The 15,993-nt window shown below is 43.3% G+C and overlaps 1 protein-coding gene across 4 annotated transcripts in view; it reads right to left on the bottom strand.

Annotated features, from left to right (window-relative positions):
• Positions 1–15,993, bottom strand: part of PALLD (palladin, cytoskeletal associated protein) — a 290,555-nt gene that overhangs the window by 44,830 nt on the left and 229,732 nt on the right. The gene's annotated exons all lie outside the window — the stretch shown is intronic.

The raw sequence follows: 15,993 nt of genomic DNA on the forward strand, positions 1-15,993 counted from the left end.
AGAAGATTGAACTATCCCTATTCTACGTAGCCTCGATCATAAATTTCTTCCACATGAAATGAAGGGTTGTTAGAAACCCCTGCTCAGCTAGACTCATAGCTGAAGTACAGTGATTGCAAGACTGATACAAGAGGTGTCATCTACTCAATCAAGAATGGACGAATCTCAGAAGCCATTGCTTCTAAGCAATGGATGCAGAACCTAGCCCTCAAGAGTCAGGTCTACAAATAAGAACTCATTTATTTCTGATATTGCCAGCACTATTGAAATCATTTGTTGCATCCTACATCAGGAATATGGAAAATACATGAGGGTACAGTAAAGTCCACAAAGTACGCAGCTCACTTCATGATGTTTCACGCAATGGGCCAAATTATTCTAAAAGTATATGCTTGTAGTCCAGACAGTTGAACACATTGAGCAGTAATTATGGGTATTAATTGCTTTTCCAATGATACTATAAAATGGATAGGTTATTATTACAATTATAGGCTTTCATGCCAGACAATACAAAGCACAGCACAGAGTGTTATTTATGGTTATTAATATTGGTATAGCGTTATCTGGCTACCGTTCACCATACTTTACTAATGACAGAAGAATTTAACTACTAGATGCCTGGCAAAGCTTTGGAGAGAAAGCCTGATGATTTCAGAATTAGGAGCTCACCAATATGGGTTAAGAGAAAAGCAGAGAAATGGGCAATTGGGGAATTTCTAAATCCCCTAAAGTTGACATTGGAAACTCTTGCGGGCTTCTGCTTACAGCAGGGCAGGACTGGAGGGCAACTGTGAGAATTTCAATTCTTCATTACTGTTTTTTAGAGTATATTCACACACTGCCGATTTCTGGCAGCGAAAAATCCACAACCGCAAAATCTGCACTAAATGGTGCGGATTTTGCTGTGAATTTGGTGCGGATTCACCATGGCTTCTAGAAGAAGTGTAAATCAGCAGCAAAAATTGATATGATGTGAATCTAAAGTGCACCACAGAGAGAAACAATCAGGGCCAGCTTCCCTCCATGACAACTCCTCTCAATACGACAGATGGGTCATTAATTAAAGCGATACATGAGGGGGCATGGTGAGGCGCAACAGGTCCATCAAAGCCCAAAGGAATCACCATCTTTAGGCACAACTGCAATATCTGGGTTTATGGTTGTAATACAATCCAGGTTTTAGCAATGGAACTTCAATCTCATGTTTGACTGTCGTACTGGATTAATGCCCACTTATCTCCACTCATATCCCAAAGTTTGCCCTAATATTCCACACACCTCATACTTGTAGGGTTAACATGGCAAGTTATTTGCCGAGTTCACATCTGGAATGGGTGGCTAGAGAGTATTAGAAAACACACATGCCACACCTGTAGCATCTCCATAAGGATGTTACATGCATTTACACTGGATGCATCAGTTATATTTGTAACTTTTTGACACAATATGTGGGCGTTACAGATGCATTCAAGAAAACGTCTATAATTTGCATGATTTGTCTTATAAAAAAAAATTGAAAAAAGTTTTAAAGTGTATCTTGTGCTGTTTTTTACTGTTTTCAGATTGTTTGATGGGTCATCCCCATGAAGAGTGGTTTCAGCTTTCTTGTTAAAATAAAAAAAACTGCCGGTTTTCCTTCAATAAGGGTTTCCATGCCCTTTATATAGTAGCCGCAATATGTATTGGAGACAAAAAAGGAGAAGGTCTACTTTGTACTTGTCCTCCCCTTTAGGACCCAACCCTACTATTAAAGAAAAGAGAAGCAAAGAGCCATAACTGTACGGAAAAAAACAAAACTGCAGGGATTACGCGAAGGGCTGGCACAATAGCAGCTAACTGGACGTCTCCTTCATGCAGAGCAACCACCTTGTTCCTCCATGCTAGTTTTGGAGGAACAGTCAACTAAAACAGCTCTCAAAAGCTAGGACCTGACAAAAGCACATCATATTCCTTGACCCACTCTTTAATGGAGTCATACACATGGGCGTTTTTTCCAGCACCGCATCTCACTAAAATATACATATAAATACCGGAGGATCACTACTTTATGGAAGTGATGGGAGGTGTTTTTGTCTTGCATTCGCGGAAAAACGCATGTTGGCAAGTGTGGTATCTGGTTGAGTTTCTTGTCCCAATATTGCACTTTCCTGTGTGTAGGTAGCTCAGAAAGCAGTTTTCAGCAAGATAAAATCTTGTTGAAAAGAGTCTGCACCTTATTGTCCAGTCAGGGGGGGGGGGGGGGGGGTCAGATAGCTCTAGAGACCCCCAACCACTGCCTTAATGATCCATCAGCAGGAAGAACTCTGCAGCCATATATGCCACGACTGCACAGTCCTCCCACTCGCTGCCCGGTAAGTCCCCTTCAGCAGATAACACAACCACCACGCCCAAGTGCGGCTATCTGATGGGATGATTGTGTACTATGATTCAGCTGTCCACAACACTTGCTTCCACTCATTTAGTCTAAGAATGACACTTCCAGCACCACCAAAGGCACTTCTGTGCATTCACCGCTGTGATGTTGGGCTTGTGTGTGCCGTTGCCCGTCTGTGGCAACCCTTCGCATGCATTTTACTACGGATGTATCTAGTGCAAATGGATTTACAATGGTCTGTGAGCACTCCTGAGAGAGTGTTTTAGAAGACTATGTGCATGATGTCTTCACTGCTCACACAAGTCTTCGTTGCCCAGGTATGTCAGTTTACGAGGTCTCCCTGAACGTGACTGCACACATATGCAGAAATGGAAACCATGTGGTAACATTGCCAACAGTGGACTTTGGAAGGTCCAAAAGTGCTGAGATTTCCCGTACGGATTGGTTGCTCAGGCAACAACCCACCACCATACCCCATTGGAAATCTGTCAACTCTACACCTCGAGGCAATGGTTTCTGTACTGGGATAGGCCTGTGTGATACTCTCCTTTATACCCAATGCTCACAAATCCAATTTACATATCCCCTTTACTGGACAGCACAGGATTGGTGGGGGCCCTAATACTTTTGTAAATATAGTATATATCATACTTCGTGATATCTTTCTGATTGGCCCCTCACTTTTTAGAGACCAACTCAAGAGTTTGCTTGCTTTGAACTGTAGTGTCTAACTATGTTCACCGCACAAAGTAATAGATATATACAAACCTCTTGCTGAGGAGAGGCGCAGTCCAGAGGAACAGCCTAAAAAGGCAGTCTCATGTCGAGTTTGCTCACAGAGCTCAAGGTTTTATCACTAGATGAACAAGCCACTGAAATAATGCCAGTTTTCCTTTTTTGTTACTTAAGCTGTCCACAGGAAATTAGGGTAAGGCCTGTTTAAAAGGAATCAGCTGTTCACTTGTGAGATGATAGAAGCAATTTAGAGCTACTTGGTGACAATTCAGCAACATGTGTCATCTATAATCGAAATTACTAGATTATTTGCGGCAATTAGCAGCTGGAAAGTCACACGGTGACACAAAGTTTACAAGCTCATGGTCATCTTCTATATGATGTTGTGCAGCACATTTTAACAAATCCAGTAATTTAGCAGCAAAGTTTATGCCAGAAGACAAAAGTTAAAAGTTTTACTAACATGTAAAATACCCACTGGCTGAAAACCCATATGGCCATGTCCTGTGGTCTCCAACTACACCATAAGCATGCACATTATGATCATCTTATTTAAGAAAAGGTAGAGGAATCAGCTAGAAAGACGTTGTTCACCGTTGGCTGTCAGCAGGATATGATACATTAGTGTCTACCATATTGTTCTCATAATATTGTAAGTAATGCTGTATAATTCACAATGGTAACATGATGGAAACTGTTTAAAGAGATATACTTAACCTACAAAACACAAAGCAAAGCTCAAAGGACAGGAGTAGACTGGGAGGTCAGTACAATGTGCACAACTGGATCCCCCAAGCAGCCCTCTGAAATGCCAAGCAGAAGGGCAAAAAAGTGATGGCACCTAAGAGATAGTCAGAAGAGTTGGAGTCGTCCCATCATGCACTTCACTACCGTTAGGGCTCTCTTACACAAATGTATTGTTACAGCATTTTCCATGTGCAGAATACGCTGTATCAATCTGCCATAGGCTGTTCCATCTTGGCAAATATACATGCCAAGATAGGGCATCGCGATTAGTGCCATGCAGCAAAAATTCTATGACACTGCTGTCCAAGCCCAGTCTTTGGCTCTATTGACATGGTGGTTCAGGTGCAGTTAAAACTGCATCAAAGACCACACCAGAAAAACTGCACGTGGTAAAAACAGCAACCACATCATGAGCAACCACAACAAAACCATGTGTGGTTTTTGATGCAGCTTTAACAGCATCTCAACCACCTCATGTGAATACAGACTTAGGGTGGATTCAGATGACCTCGGTTTTCATGCCGAGCCGATATACGGTGTCCTTGTCTGCAGGGGTGGGGGGTAGGATGGAAGAGCCAGGAGCAGGAACTGAGCTCCTGCCCCCTCTCCGCCCCTTGCCACTATTTGCAATAGAAGGGGGCGAGACGGGGCGGAGCTAACTCCCGGCGCTTAGCTCCGCTCCGCCCCTCCCATGGCAAATAGTGGCGAGGGGCAGGGAAGGGGCGGGAGCTCAGTTCCTGCTCCTGGCTCTTCCATCCCCCCCCCCCTTCCCTGCAGATAAGGACACTGTATATCAGCTCGGCGTGAAAACCGAGCCAATATGCGGTCGTCTGAATCCACCCTTAAGACGTATTCACAAAGGCAATTTTCAGATTTGCACTTGCAAATGACAGCACAATAAGCCATTATTGTCAATAGGGCTATGGAGATTTATTTATTTTTTAAAACATGGACCAATGATCTGTGTAAAAATAAAAATAAAACAAAAACAGACATCACCATACGTCCTATTCTGGTCCAATTTCTTGGACAACAGTCACCAACGCAAGTCAACTGGTATTCAAGAAAAAGGTGGAGCGCACACAGATGACATTTGTGTGTATTTCATTTTTCACAGATCATTGCTAAACCATGCTAGAAAAAAAATAATTACAAAAAACTTGCTTCTTCCTTTTTTTACTTTTATGCATAAAAAAGGGAGAAGACACAGAAGTAAAACCTGACACGCATTGTATCCAAATGCAAACTGGAGAGGCATATGGATTAAAAGCAGTCCATTTTTCAAGACTGGACACCTTCGTCTGATTAAGCCCTTTCTAAACAGTCAGAGAAAAGCAGGTGATCGTGGCTTCCGGAATGACTGCGAGTAGCCCAAAGAGTCTCTGCACTTCCAATAGCATCACAGATCCCCAGATTACCCATTTTGGTGCTACAGTAACCATGTAACCAGTGGAACTAGGACAAAAAGGTCTTATGTATAATATATTGTGTAGGGTTGATATATTAAATGGCAACCAAGCTATGGGTTTCGTAAGGCCACACAAGAATGAGGCAGAGGTAGAAGCACAGAACTGGAAGACCCTCCTGGGGCTGTAAGAAGCCACTACAATTACTTCCATTTGCTGGGAGCCTTTTTATGTGTATCAGCATTTTTAGTGATCCAACTTCCCAGATGTGGAGGGGCTTGTAACTGAAGTCCCATTACTGCTCCTTACTTTTCAGTTTTCCAGTTCTCACTAACAAGCCTCCTGGGTATACAGCCTGCTGCTGGACAGAATATTCTTGTGGTTTAGTTCATGAGGAAAAAGCTTCTGTAAATGCAATATTTTTATGTTTCTGCATTAACCATAATAGCAAAAAAATGAAATAAATACTACAGGGGACGCAGAGGAAATATGTAGAATACCGCTCCGGGAACAATGATGTGGCTGGTGTGTTTTTCTCATGTCGTTTAAGTGAATTTGTACGCCAAGACTATACATTGTAACATGAGGCCCATGATAAAGTGCATCTACAACCTTAAAGGGGTTGTCCCGCGCCAAAACGGGTTTTTTTATTTTTCAACAGCCCCCCCGTTCGGCGCGAGACAACCCCGATGCAGGGGTTAAACAAGAACACCGGACAGCGCTTACCTGAATCCCCGCGCTCCGGTGACTTCTTACTTACCTGCTGAAGATGGCCGCCGGGATCTTCTCCCTCGGTGGACCGCATGGCTTCTGTGCGGTCCATTGCCGATTCCAGCCTCCTGATTGGCTGGAATCGGCACGTGACGGGGCGGAGCTACACGGAGCTACACGAAGCCCCATTGAGAAAAGAAGAAGACCCGGACTGCGCAAGCGCGTCTAATTTGGCGATTAGACGCTGAAAATTAGACGGCTCCATGGAAACGAGGACGCTAACAATGGAACAGGTAAGTGAAAAATTTCTGATAACTTCTGTATGGCTCATAATTAATGCACAATGTACATTACAAAGTGCATTAATATGGCCATACAGAAGTGTATAGACCCACTTTGTTTCGCGGGACAACCCCTTTAACTATTACAAGTATTACAACTGATATGGAGGTGTGTTTCACCTATCTTGCACTGGTTCTGAATCAGCCTCCAGAGCTGCTTTCACAGTTCTCCTGGTTGCCACTAGGACCATTCAGCGTGGATTGTCTTATAGATTGCTGTAACTGGCGCTGTAGAAGTTGGTGGTTATTTACACTTTAGTCAGAACAGCCTGTTATTTTATTTTGATTCTAGGCTATTAAAATCAGTAACAGAAAGTGTGAAAATTATTCTTTGTGTGTTTTTAATAGTTTGTGAGCGGTCAACTACTGCCTGGCACCCAACAGAGTACCACACTTGGCTGCATATATAGACTGATCATTTAGAATGAAACTTTTAAGTGGCATTCCGGTTTTGGAATTTCTATTCCACGACCTCCCTGGACGGGGGTATATTACCCGCAGTTTATTTTCTCTGCTGGCCCTCCAATCCACTGGTTCTATTTTCAGCTGTCCAAGATGGCGGACACATTCTTCAGATTACCTGACCCCCACAGAACAGGTGTTAGACTACCAACACACTATACCTGTTCTTGGATTGGCCAGAGCTGCTCTCATACGCAGCACTGACAATTAAGAGCAGTGCATTAGCTAGTTAGAAAATTGCCACAACCATCTTGGGCAGCGAAAAGTGAGGCCCGAAACTAGCAATTAAGGGACAACAGATGAACTACAGATTAAGCAACCACCCTGGTTTTGGGACAGAAGGGAGTAGAAGGTGTATTAGGTAAAATGACAGCTTCATTCTTGTGATAGTATAAAGTAATTTTAGTAAAAGCATTCATCCCAGTAAAATAAATACCCCAACAAGCAGCAAGATACCCCACAGCTTGATGATGTACCACATGGCCAGCCACAGACTACAGTCACCACTTATTTCTCATTTCACCCCTTAAGGGCCAAACACAGTAAATTTACAGTGCTTGGTCCTGGGCTTTAATTTAATAGCAAAAATACAGCGCAGAGTTAAAGCTCTTGCAATGTAGCAGGAGCAGGTCAGGTCCTCGGCTGTCAGTCATAGCTGGGGACCTGGAGGAGAAGGCAGAAGTGGTTTTTAACTGCTTTTGCCTTCTTTACAGGCTACATAGCATTCAGTGAGTGCTATGCAGTGCACAGAGACAGCAGAAGTGTTATTTCCACTATCCAACCTGGCGAATTGACCTAGAACTGCTCTGTTAATGACTACTGTCACTACAGGGGGAGGTTTTCCCCTGTAACTGGAGCTCCAATGGACCCGCGAGTTACATTGAAAATGTGAAATAAAAAAAAAAAATAAAAAAAACACACCACAAAAACCCACATGACTGACCCCCAGAGGTCTTATAGGGTGGAATTGGTGACCCAGATATAAAAAAGAAATATAGTTACAAAAATAAATAAAACTAAAATATGGGGGGGGGGGGGGGGGGGGAGGAAATAGACCTATTTTAGGTAAACAAAAACAAAACAAACAAAAAATCACCATATGGGTAAAATCCCTAAACAGTGTCTGGTCCTTTAGGACCAAAACACCCAGGTCCTTAAGGGGTTAAGAGGTTGAATACTGCTAGTAAGTGTTCTGGGGTATAACAAATCTGCAAGTGTCTTATTATTACACATATGTATAATTTAATAGAAGAGCCAGAGGCTTGTAACAAGTTGTTGCATAGTTTCCCAATGGACATAAATAACATTCCGCTTTCCCCGGTCTCATTGGCTACATGGACATCACTATTGTGTTTTCTGGGAATAAATATTTTTCTTTGGATTAAAACATCTGTTTTCAGTTTGTACAAACAGCTTTTCTGGAAAGACTGAACAAATGTACAAATAGCTAGAAAACAAACTATGTAAGAATTTCACCCACTGTACAGCGCGACTTCCACAGACCATGATTCAGCCGGTGACGGGGCTCCATACTGATCAAGCAGAACACTTACAGTAACGTCTAGTAGCCCGCCAGGAAAATGTCGGATCTTTAAAGTGGGTCATGTTCATTTGCAGCTCTCTATAGATATAACCAGTGGATCTCACTCATGGCCTCCTGTATGCTGCATCCCAATGTGAGCAAACAAGTGAAACCACGCTATCCATTAGATTATTTGGGATCCGGGGTGCTGAATCTGGGACTGATAGTATGGTATTAGATGCCTATGATGCTGGGACACTCTCCCCTATCACAGATGCATAAATATGACCGCAATATACTCATGTGTTACCAGCCTTAGGCAAATTTAGACTGTAAGCCCCCTAGGGGCAGAGACTGATGTGCATGTTGATGGCTATGGCATATGCCGACACTACTTAGGGCTTGTTCAAACTGCCACTATTTGTCAGAAGCATCCTAGGAGCCAGAAGTGCCAGGTTCAGCACATACAGGTCCCTAACTGCTTTGGACAGACCCCATTGACTATAACGGGGTTCCTCTACCTTCCCTTATGCCCTTTGGCATTTTCCCCAGATATGGCCACATGCAACAGTTCCATTTTGTTCTGGATTCTAAAGGGAATCTACAAATACTTCAAACAGAACTTCCCAGACAGATGAGAAGGAGCCCTAACCAATAAACATGGGGCGTTAAGTTGTTAAAAGCAGTTATCCACAACTGCCACATTAAAAAGTTGCAAGTAACAAAATGGATAATTAGCAACTTTGTGTCTTTTTTTGCCACTATTTCTAAGTGGATGGCCTTCAGAAGTTCGAAACATTCACTATAGTTTATGCCAGGAGCTGACAGAAATGACAGTGGAAATCTATACCAATTCATTGCTGGAGCAGATTTTACATTTTGTATTATGGGCAACAATAAATGCACCTGGTATATGAAATGCCAAGCTTAGTAAATTCCCCCCGATGCCATACATAGAAGGGGCATCTAAGTTACTGCAATACAGCTGAACTCCAGCCTTGGGCTGGCTTCATACATAATAAAGTGGCACACATAAGGCCGACGCGAATTGCGCAGGAATGTCCATCCATAGACATGCTGAAATTCTTTCCTGCCCACGAGAGGCAATCAACTGTGATTTTCCGCTTGGGGGGGGGATCATGGCATGTTCTATTCTGTGCGGAAAATCGCACGGACAGCTTCTATTAAAGTCAATGGAAGCCATTCATTCCGCGATACTTCCACTGTAAGCACTGCGGAAGTACCACAATAATCTGCATCACCACCCAGTGATGGCGTGTCATGCACGCCGGCTTGCGGGGCAACATACTTGCGGCGGATCTGGAGAGGTAAGTATAGGGTCTCTGGGGGGCGCTGGGTCGGATTCTGCTGCGAGAACTCACACTCCGAATCCGACCCGACTGTGGGCATGAGTCCTAAATAAGAATACAGCTAGTTCCCTTCTTATGAACAGGTTCTGTTCCAAGAAGCTGTTCGTAGTGCATTTTGTTTGTACGCCCAACAAATGCTTGTATGGTGGCAGATCGCGGGTGGATCTTGCTCCATGGGTCGCGAGCAGGCTGTTTCCGATACCAGTGGATAAGCCGCGCAGCTCATCAGAGCGCCTAACGCTTTAAATATCGCTGTTGACAGCAGTATTTAAAGCGTTAACCGCTCTGATGAGCGGCGCGGCTTATCCGAGCTGTTGCAGGCGGGTGCAGGCTTTAAGAAACAGCCTGCACCTGACATCGGGGATCCCATACGGCCTCCCGCAATAAGATCACGGGATGCCACTGCAGTCAGAGGCCTTCTGAAAAGCCACAGGGCTGCATATGCAGAGTGCCTATCAAGCCGTGCCTATGGTCTATGACACAGACTGATAGAATGCCTGTCCGATCGCTGTATAGTATGATGTAATGCTTTAGCATTACATCATACTTACAGACAGGTTGGTTCATATCTAACGAAGTTCGTAACTCGAATGTTCCCAAGGACGGGACTTACTGTACTACTACACTTCGTAGCCAGTTGGTAAGTAAAATAAAACTAGAAAGCAATCTTTCATAAATGCAGCGTTAGCAATAGTGATGCTGTACCAACACTTTCTATATGACCTCTTTTCTCCTAAATGGAAGCCTACTGTATGAAAAGTATAGTAACATACGGAGTTGGAAAAAATACAACACTCGACAATGACATTTAGTCTTCCCAACATGTACAGACATAAAACATGTTACCCAAGTGATTCCATCCCACTCAGAGCCACCCATTAATATTCATACGCTGAACATCTGTCATACAGAACAGCGGCTGCACACCTACAGCTCAGGGAAGCTGAAGTCACTCATCTGAAATGGAATCCAATAGTTTCACTGGAACCTAAAGACTCGGAGATTAAGGACTATGCTCACATACTTGGGTACAATACCTGAATGGCAACTTTCCTCGCACAACAGAAAAGTATTATCCTCCGCAATGTAATTAAGTGTAAAGCATCCAGCGTGAGAACAGTTCTGCTCCTATCAGACTGCAGCCGAGGTAATCATCAAAGAATGCCAGTGAGATCATGTACTAACCTGTGATTAGAATTATAACCCAACTAAGCACTGGGGTACATTGACCCGTATCAGTCGCCTGCCCGATAGTAGGGATAATGATGCACATTATTCTGCCTTTTCACCTCTCATACACACATACATTTATTGTAGAACTATTACGTTTTTGCATTTATTTTAATGCACAGGAATGTCCATTTGCTGACATGACTACAGATTCAGAACATTTACGGTATACTCACAAGTAGCGGGAATTCTGCTGACCTTCTGTAATGCAATGGACTATGGTAAATCCCCAACATTTTATAATGTGTAGTATGTGGATGGGATTTCAAAAAATCTCAGCCACTCCTTCGCTCCCTGTTGCTGTCAGTGCGCCGGCCAGACCAATGACGCAACCGGCAGTGCACTGAAAGACTGCAGCTGTGACCAACCACAACTGCAGTCTCTAAGTGGGAGATGTGCACGTCCAGGAAGCCTGCAGCCTGTAATTGGCTGCCGGCTCCCCCAGTAACTGCCCTCCCCTCCTTGATTGCCGACCTGCAGGCTGCAGCGGTGAGACTGCATCTGGCAAGGGGCTGCGTTGCAATTATGTCCCCTAGCAGTACGCCAGTGGCCAGCGGAGAGGACAGATAAGTGCCACTGCTTTTGTTATTTTTATACACATTTATACCTATAATTAAGAAGTTTCACTTTTAGTCTTCTTCTCGGACATGTAATTTATACAGTGTAAAGCAGGAAAAATGGGTAGAACTAAGCATCCAAATGACTTCGACAGGAGCCAAAATGTGATGACTAGACATGACCGAAGGGATTACTTTCCCACCAAATTTCAGATTCCTCATCTGTAGGGTGTGCTTGAAGAAGGAGTCTGATCCATGAAGACCGCACCTCACAAACCAGTACTTAAACTATCTGCCATGACCGTCTTGGTACTAGATACCACCTTCAGAGGTCTTGAGGAGTCTTGCCTCAACAGGTCGGATCAGATGAGGCAGCACGGGGGGCCTGCAGACTATTAGGCAGGTAGGGCCGATCAGTGTTCATTGTGTATAGATTCCATATTGTTTTGTAGGACACACGGCAGCTGAAACATAAGATAATCATTCTTTCCATTCCATATAAACCTGAGCTTGCCTTGCTATATATATCCAGCACTGAAGCGTTGCGAGGCATTTTCCGCTGGTATGCGGCTTACGTAAACAATAGCGCTGAGGTTCTGGCAGGAATCCACCGCTCTTACATCACTCTGCCTTATTAGGGAAACTTGCTGAAATCTGACAACTTGCTCTAAACAATCTTAGTTATGAATTACATTTTCAACTAAGGAAACCAGTAACAACCACTTAAATGTCTCTAACCAGACTGACAATCCCGAAGAGGAACGTAAATATATGAACCCCTCATATTGTATATAACTTCAAAATGTACTTTTAGTCAAGCAGAACCACACAAATGTAGTTATAGCTTTACTTCTAAAGCCAGTTAGACGGTTCAACAATAGTTTGTTACTTAATATAATTGGTCTTTTGGTGCCAATTTCTACACAGTAAAGCTCAGGCTGATCCTTTAGAACAAAAGTAAATGTCAGGAATGATAACTACTGAAGAGGACACAAAGTGCCTGGTGTGGAGCATGACACAGGGACTCCGCAGGTCATTTATATTATCCCATCTGCCAGAGTGATATCACCGGCTACCAACTAGTATCACCTTTAATTTTTAGGGGACTTTTACAAAAGGTGATGATTGTGCAGGATAGGTGACTAGTCTGACATAGAGGTCTCACTGCCGAGTCCTCCGCCACTTCAGTCCTTACTGTACATCTAACAGAAGCTCTAATGGAGCGGTAGTTAAGCATGCACACTGCCACTCCATTCAACTGTATGGGACTGCCAGACATAGCTGAGCACTTGTACATTGGCATTTCTCGTAGTTCCATTGAATTGAATGGCTGCTTCATTCAAGCTCCTCCTCACTGGGTGGTGAACATGGGGCACCTATTCACATGATTGATGAGGGTCTCACTGCTACGACTCACATCAATCATACTTCTAAGCAATACATCAATTGTGGTGGTGGTGGTGGGGGGGGGGGGGGGTTGCATTTTTTATGTTCTCCAGCAATATTCATGTAGCACCAATATATTCCTTAGCACTTTACATATCAGTAATAAACGATGTGAACAATACAAACGAGGGCCTTGCTTACAAGAGCTAGGGGTCTATGAAAAAATACGTGCATGCGTTTGTTTTCTGCCACATTGCAAAATTATACAAATGGGTCAATTCATTTTTAAGGGCATTGTCTGGAATTGGTGGTATCGTCTGGAGAGCCCTCTGCACAGAGCATACAGGTGAAAATTACATAAAGTAAATGTACTTGCCAATATTGACACCACAAAGCACATATTTCATTTCCATTAATGACACTATATAAACATGTCAAGAGTCAAGAAAGGGGTCAGAACTCGGGAAACACAAGCAAACAATTAGGAAGAGAATTCCAGGAATGATGACCTTCCAATCAAACTAACCAAATCTGCCACATCTGTTCCGGGGTTTAAGGGCCAGTGACATTTAACATATGCCATATAGAATACAGAGACTTAATCATGTACTCAATGGAATATATCATATCACACATAATCCAGGTGACTGCTAATATCAGTAAGTTTATATCATGCCAATATCTAGATTTTCAGAGACTCTTCTTTGCAAGCAGTAAAAGAATCAACTGATACTTATGTCAGATTATTCCCTTCTGACATATCTGATCATTTCCACACTTTGGCAATTTGTTACATGAGGAGCATCACACAGGACATGTCACTAAATTACTAGATCCATTATAAATTAAACCATTTTAAAGATGAAATCTATAGATCCCCGTTATCTTAAAAGACTCAACGTAGGGAACAACAGAGTTGTCTCAAAGACAACCCCAAGTAATTCTACTTGGGGCATACTGACATCTTGGGGCATACTGACATCACAGAGCAGGTCTCCCACTACAATCTAGGCGGCTAGGTGCTCTTTTAGAGCGGCTCCTGCTATGGCAGACCTGGCGATACCGGATCTAAGGTTAGAGAAGCTGGCTTCCATTTAAAAGGGGGTTGCCTTCATGAGAAAAGAGTAAGCCAGGCTTGTGCTGGAAGAAATTCAACTTTTTAATTCAGTAATGCAAGGGGGCACAGATGACTGTAGACCTTAGGGGGTAGTTACACCCTTCGAAAAGACAGCAGCAAAATTCCAAGTACTGCAGCTCCTGGGTCTTGTCCAGCTCCCTAGTAATATGTCAGTACAGTATTTTCTGACAAAGATATTTTAGTTTTTTTCCCATGCATGCATTTAAAAATACATGCTACATAGTAGTCTATAGCTGTATATGTGTTGGGCCACACACACATCTTGTTGAGCTTTCTGACATAACAATATCATCCTGTCATTGTAAATGAAGGAAACTTAACTGTTGACATTAGCTACAATGGAAACTATTCGGTATGTCACCTCTTCCATGCTGTCAGATACATCAAATACATAAGCAGCAACAATTTCAGTGGCGAGGCCAAACAAGATTTTATACTTTTCAGAAGTTTGCGAACACCTTTCCTTTCAGATGACAGAACAGACCCACCAGATAACCAACGAGCATATATGAAGGTTCACAACAAAGGTTATTTTATGACATACTGTAACTATTTATCGCATACATTACTAAATGTACAGTATAGATTGATTTTATTTATATGCACACAATTCTCAATAGAAATAAGTTTTAAGTTTCAAAGTGACTTTCATAATCAAGCTTAAAAAGGGCTGTACATGAAAAGAAAATTACTTACTTACAGCCAGTCCACAATTTTAAGCATTTTTTTGTATTTACAAAATGTTAAAATTAAAAAAAGTTTCTATCCCCAGATATTCCAGGAATAATGTTCGAATAATGCCATCTGCTGTCTCTATTCTGTGTCCACCTCAAGGGGGTCACACATGCACACTAATTCTCCATTTACTTCAATTGGACTGCTGGAGACAGAGTTGGCCATCTGAGGTCCCATTGAAGTGAATGGAGTGGTGGTGCACGTGTGGCCACCGTTGACATTCACTTGACTAGGCTGGGTTTCCACGGGACGGAAATCCCGCGGCTTGGCCGAACTGAAAAGCCAAGAGATTTCCGCGGGAGAGCCACAACTTCAAAACCCATGGCATTTCATTGTAGGTTTTGGAGAAGTTCAGCCACCGGAATTCTGTTGTGGCTTTCTCTCCCCATAGAGAGGAGCGAGGCCATAACTGAGAAGGAAAAAAAAAAAAAAAAATGAAAAGAATTGACATGCTGCGGCTGTCAATTTCGTGCCGCAACACCGGTTCCGCACGGCTTAGCCGTGACGGATTGGCCGCCCCGTGTGGACGAGATTTTTGCAAAATCTCATCCGCAAGGCTGGCTAATCCTGGAATTAAGAGCCGATGGATTTGCCGCATAGAAAGTCTGCACGGAATTTCCACAGCAAATCCGTTCTGCGTGAACGCAGCCTTAAGCTGTGGCTACGGTGTCTGCATGGCAGGTAAAACCCGTTGTGAGACAAACCCTTTAAATGTTGGGCAATGGACAGTGAAGGACCCTGGGAATGTTCGTTTGCCCTATCAGGCCGTGTGAAGGAGCCGCAGAGAGCCTGACAAACAAGCAAATGCCTGACACCTGTGTAATTGCTGCGCTATCAGCAGGCACAAAATCAGCTGACTGGTCGGGGTCCCAAATGACAGACCCCTGCCTATCAACTATTGAGGACCTATCCTAAGGATAGGTCATCAATAGTATTTTCCCTGGAAAACCCCTTTAAGCACCATAAATAAACTTATTGTGCCATTAGGTGAGGTCACAGGGGGGCGGGCGTTGCATTTTTTTTTTTTTTAATATTCACCTGCTTCCTGTGGTGCTAGCCACTGAGGTCCGTACCACAGACGAAAATCTCTTTTCAGAGTCCTGTGCTATCCTATACAAGTCTATGGGAGGCCAAGTTAGTTTCTGGTGCCCTAGGCAGCTGACAGGCTCCCTTTAAGGGTATGTACACACGTTGTTGATTTGCTGCGATTTTGGTGCAGATCTGCAACAGATTTCACCTCTTCAATTTGAATTCAATTGAAAGGTGTATTTACGAAAAC

This window comes from Eleutherodactylus coqui, chromosome 7 (assembly GCF_035609145.1).
Source record: "Eleutherodactylus coqui strain aEleCoq1 chromosome 7, aEleCoq1.hap1, whole genome shotgun sequence".
Classification (NCBI taxonomy): domain Eukaryota; kingdom Metazoa; phylum Chordata; class Amphibia; order Anura; family Eleutherodactylidae; genus Eleutherodactylus; species Eleutherodactylus coqui.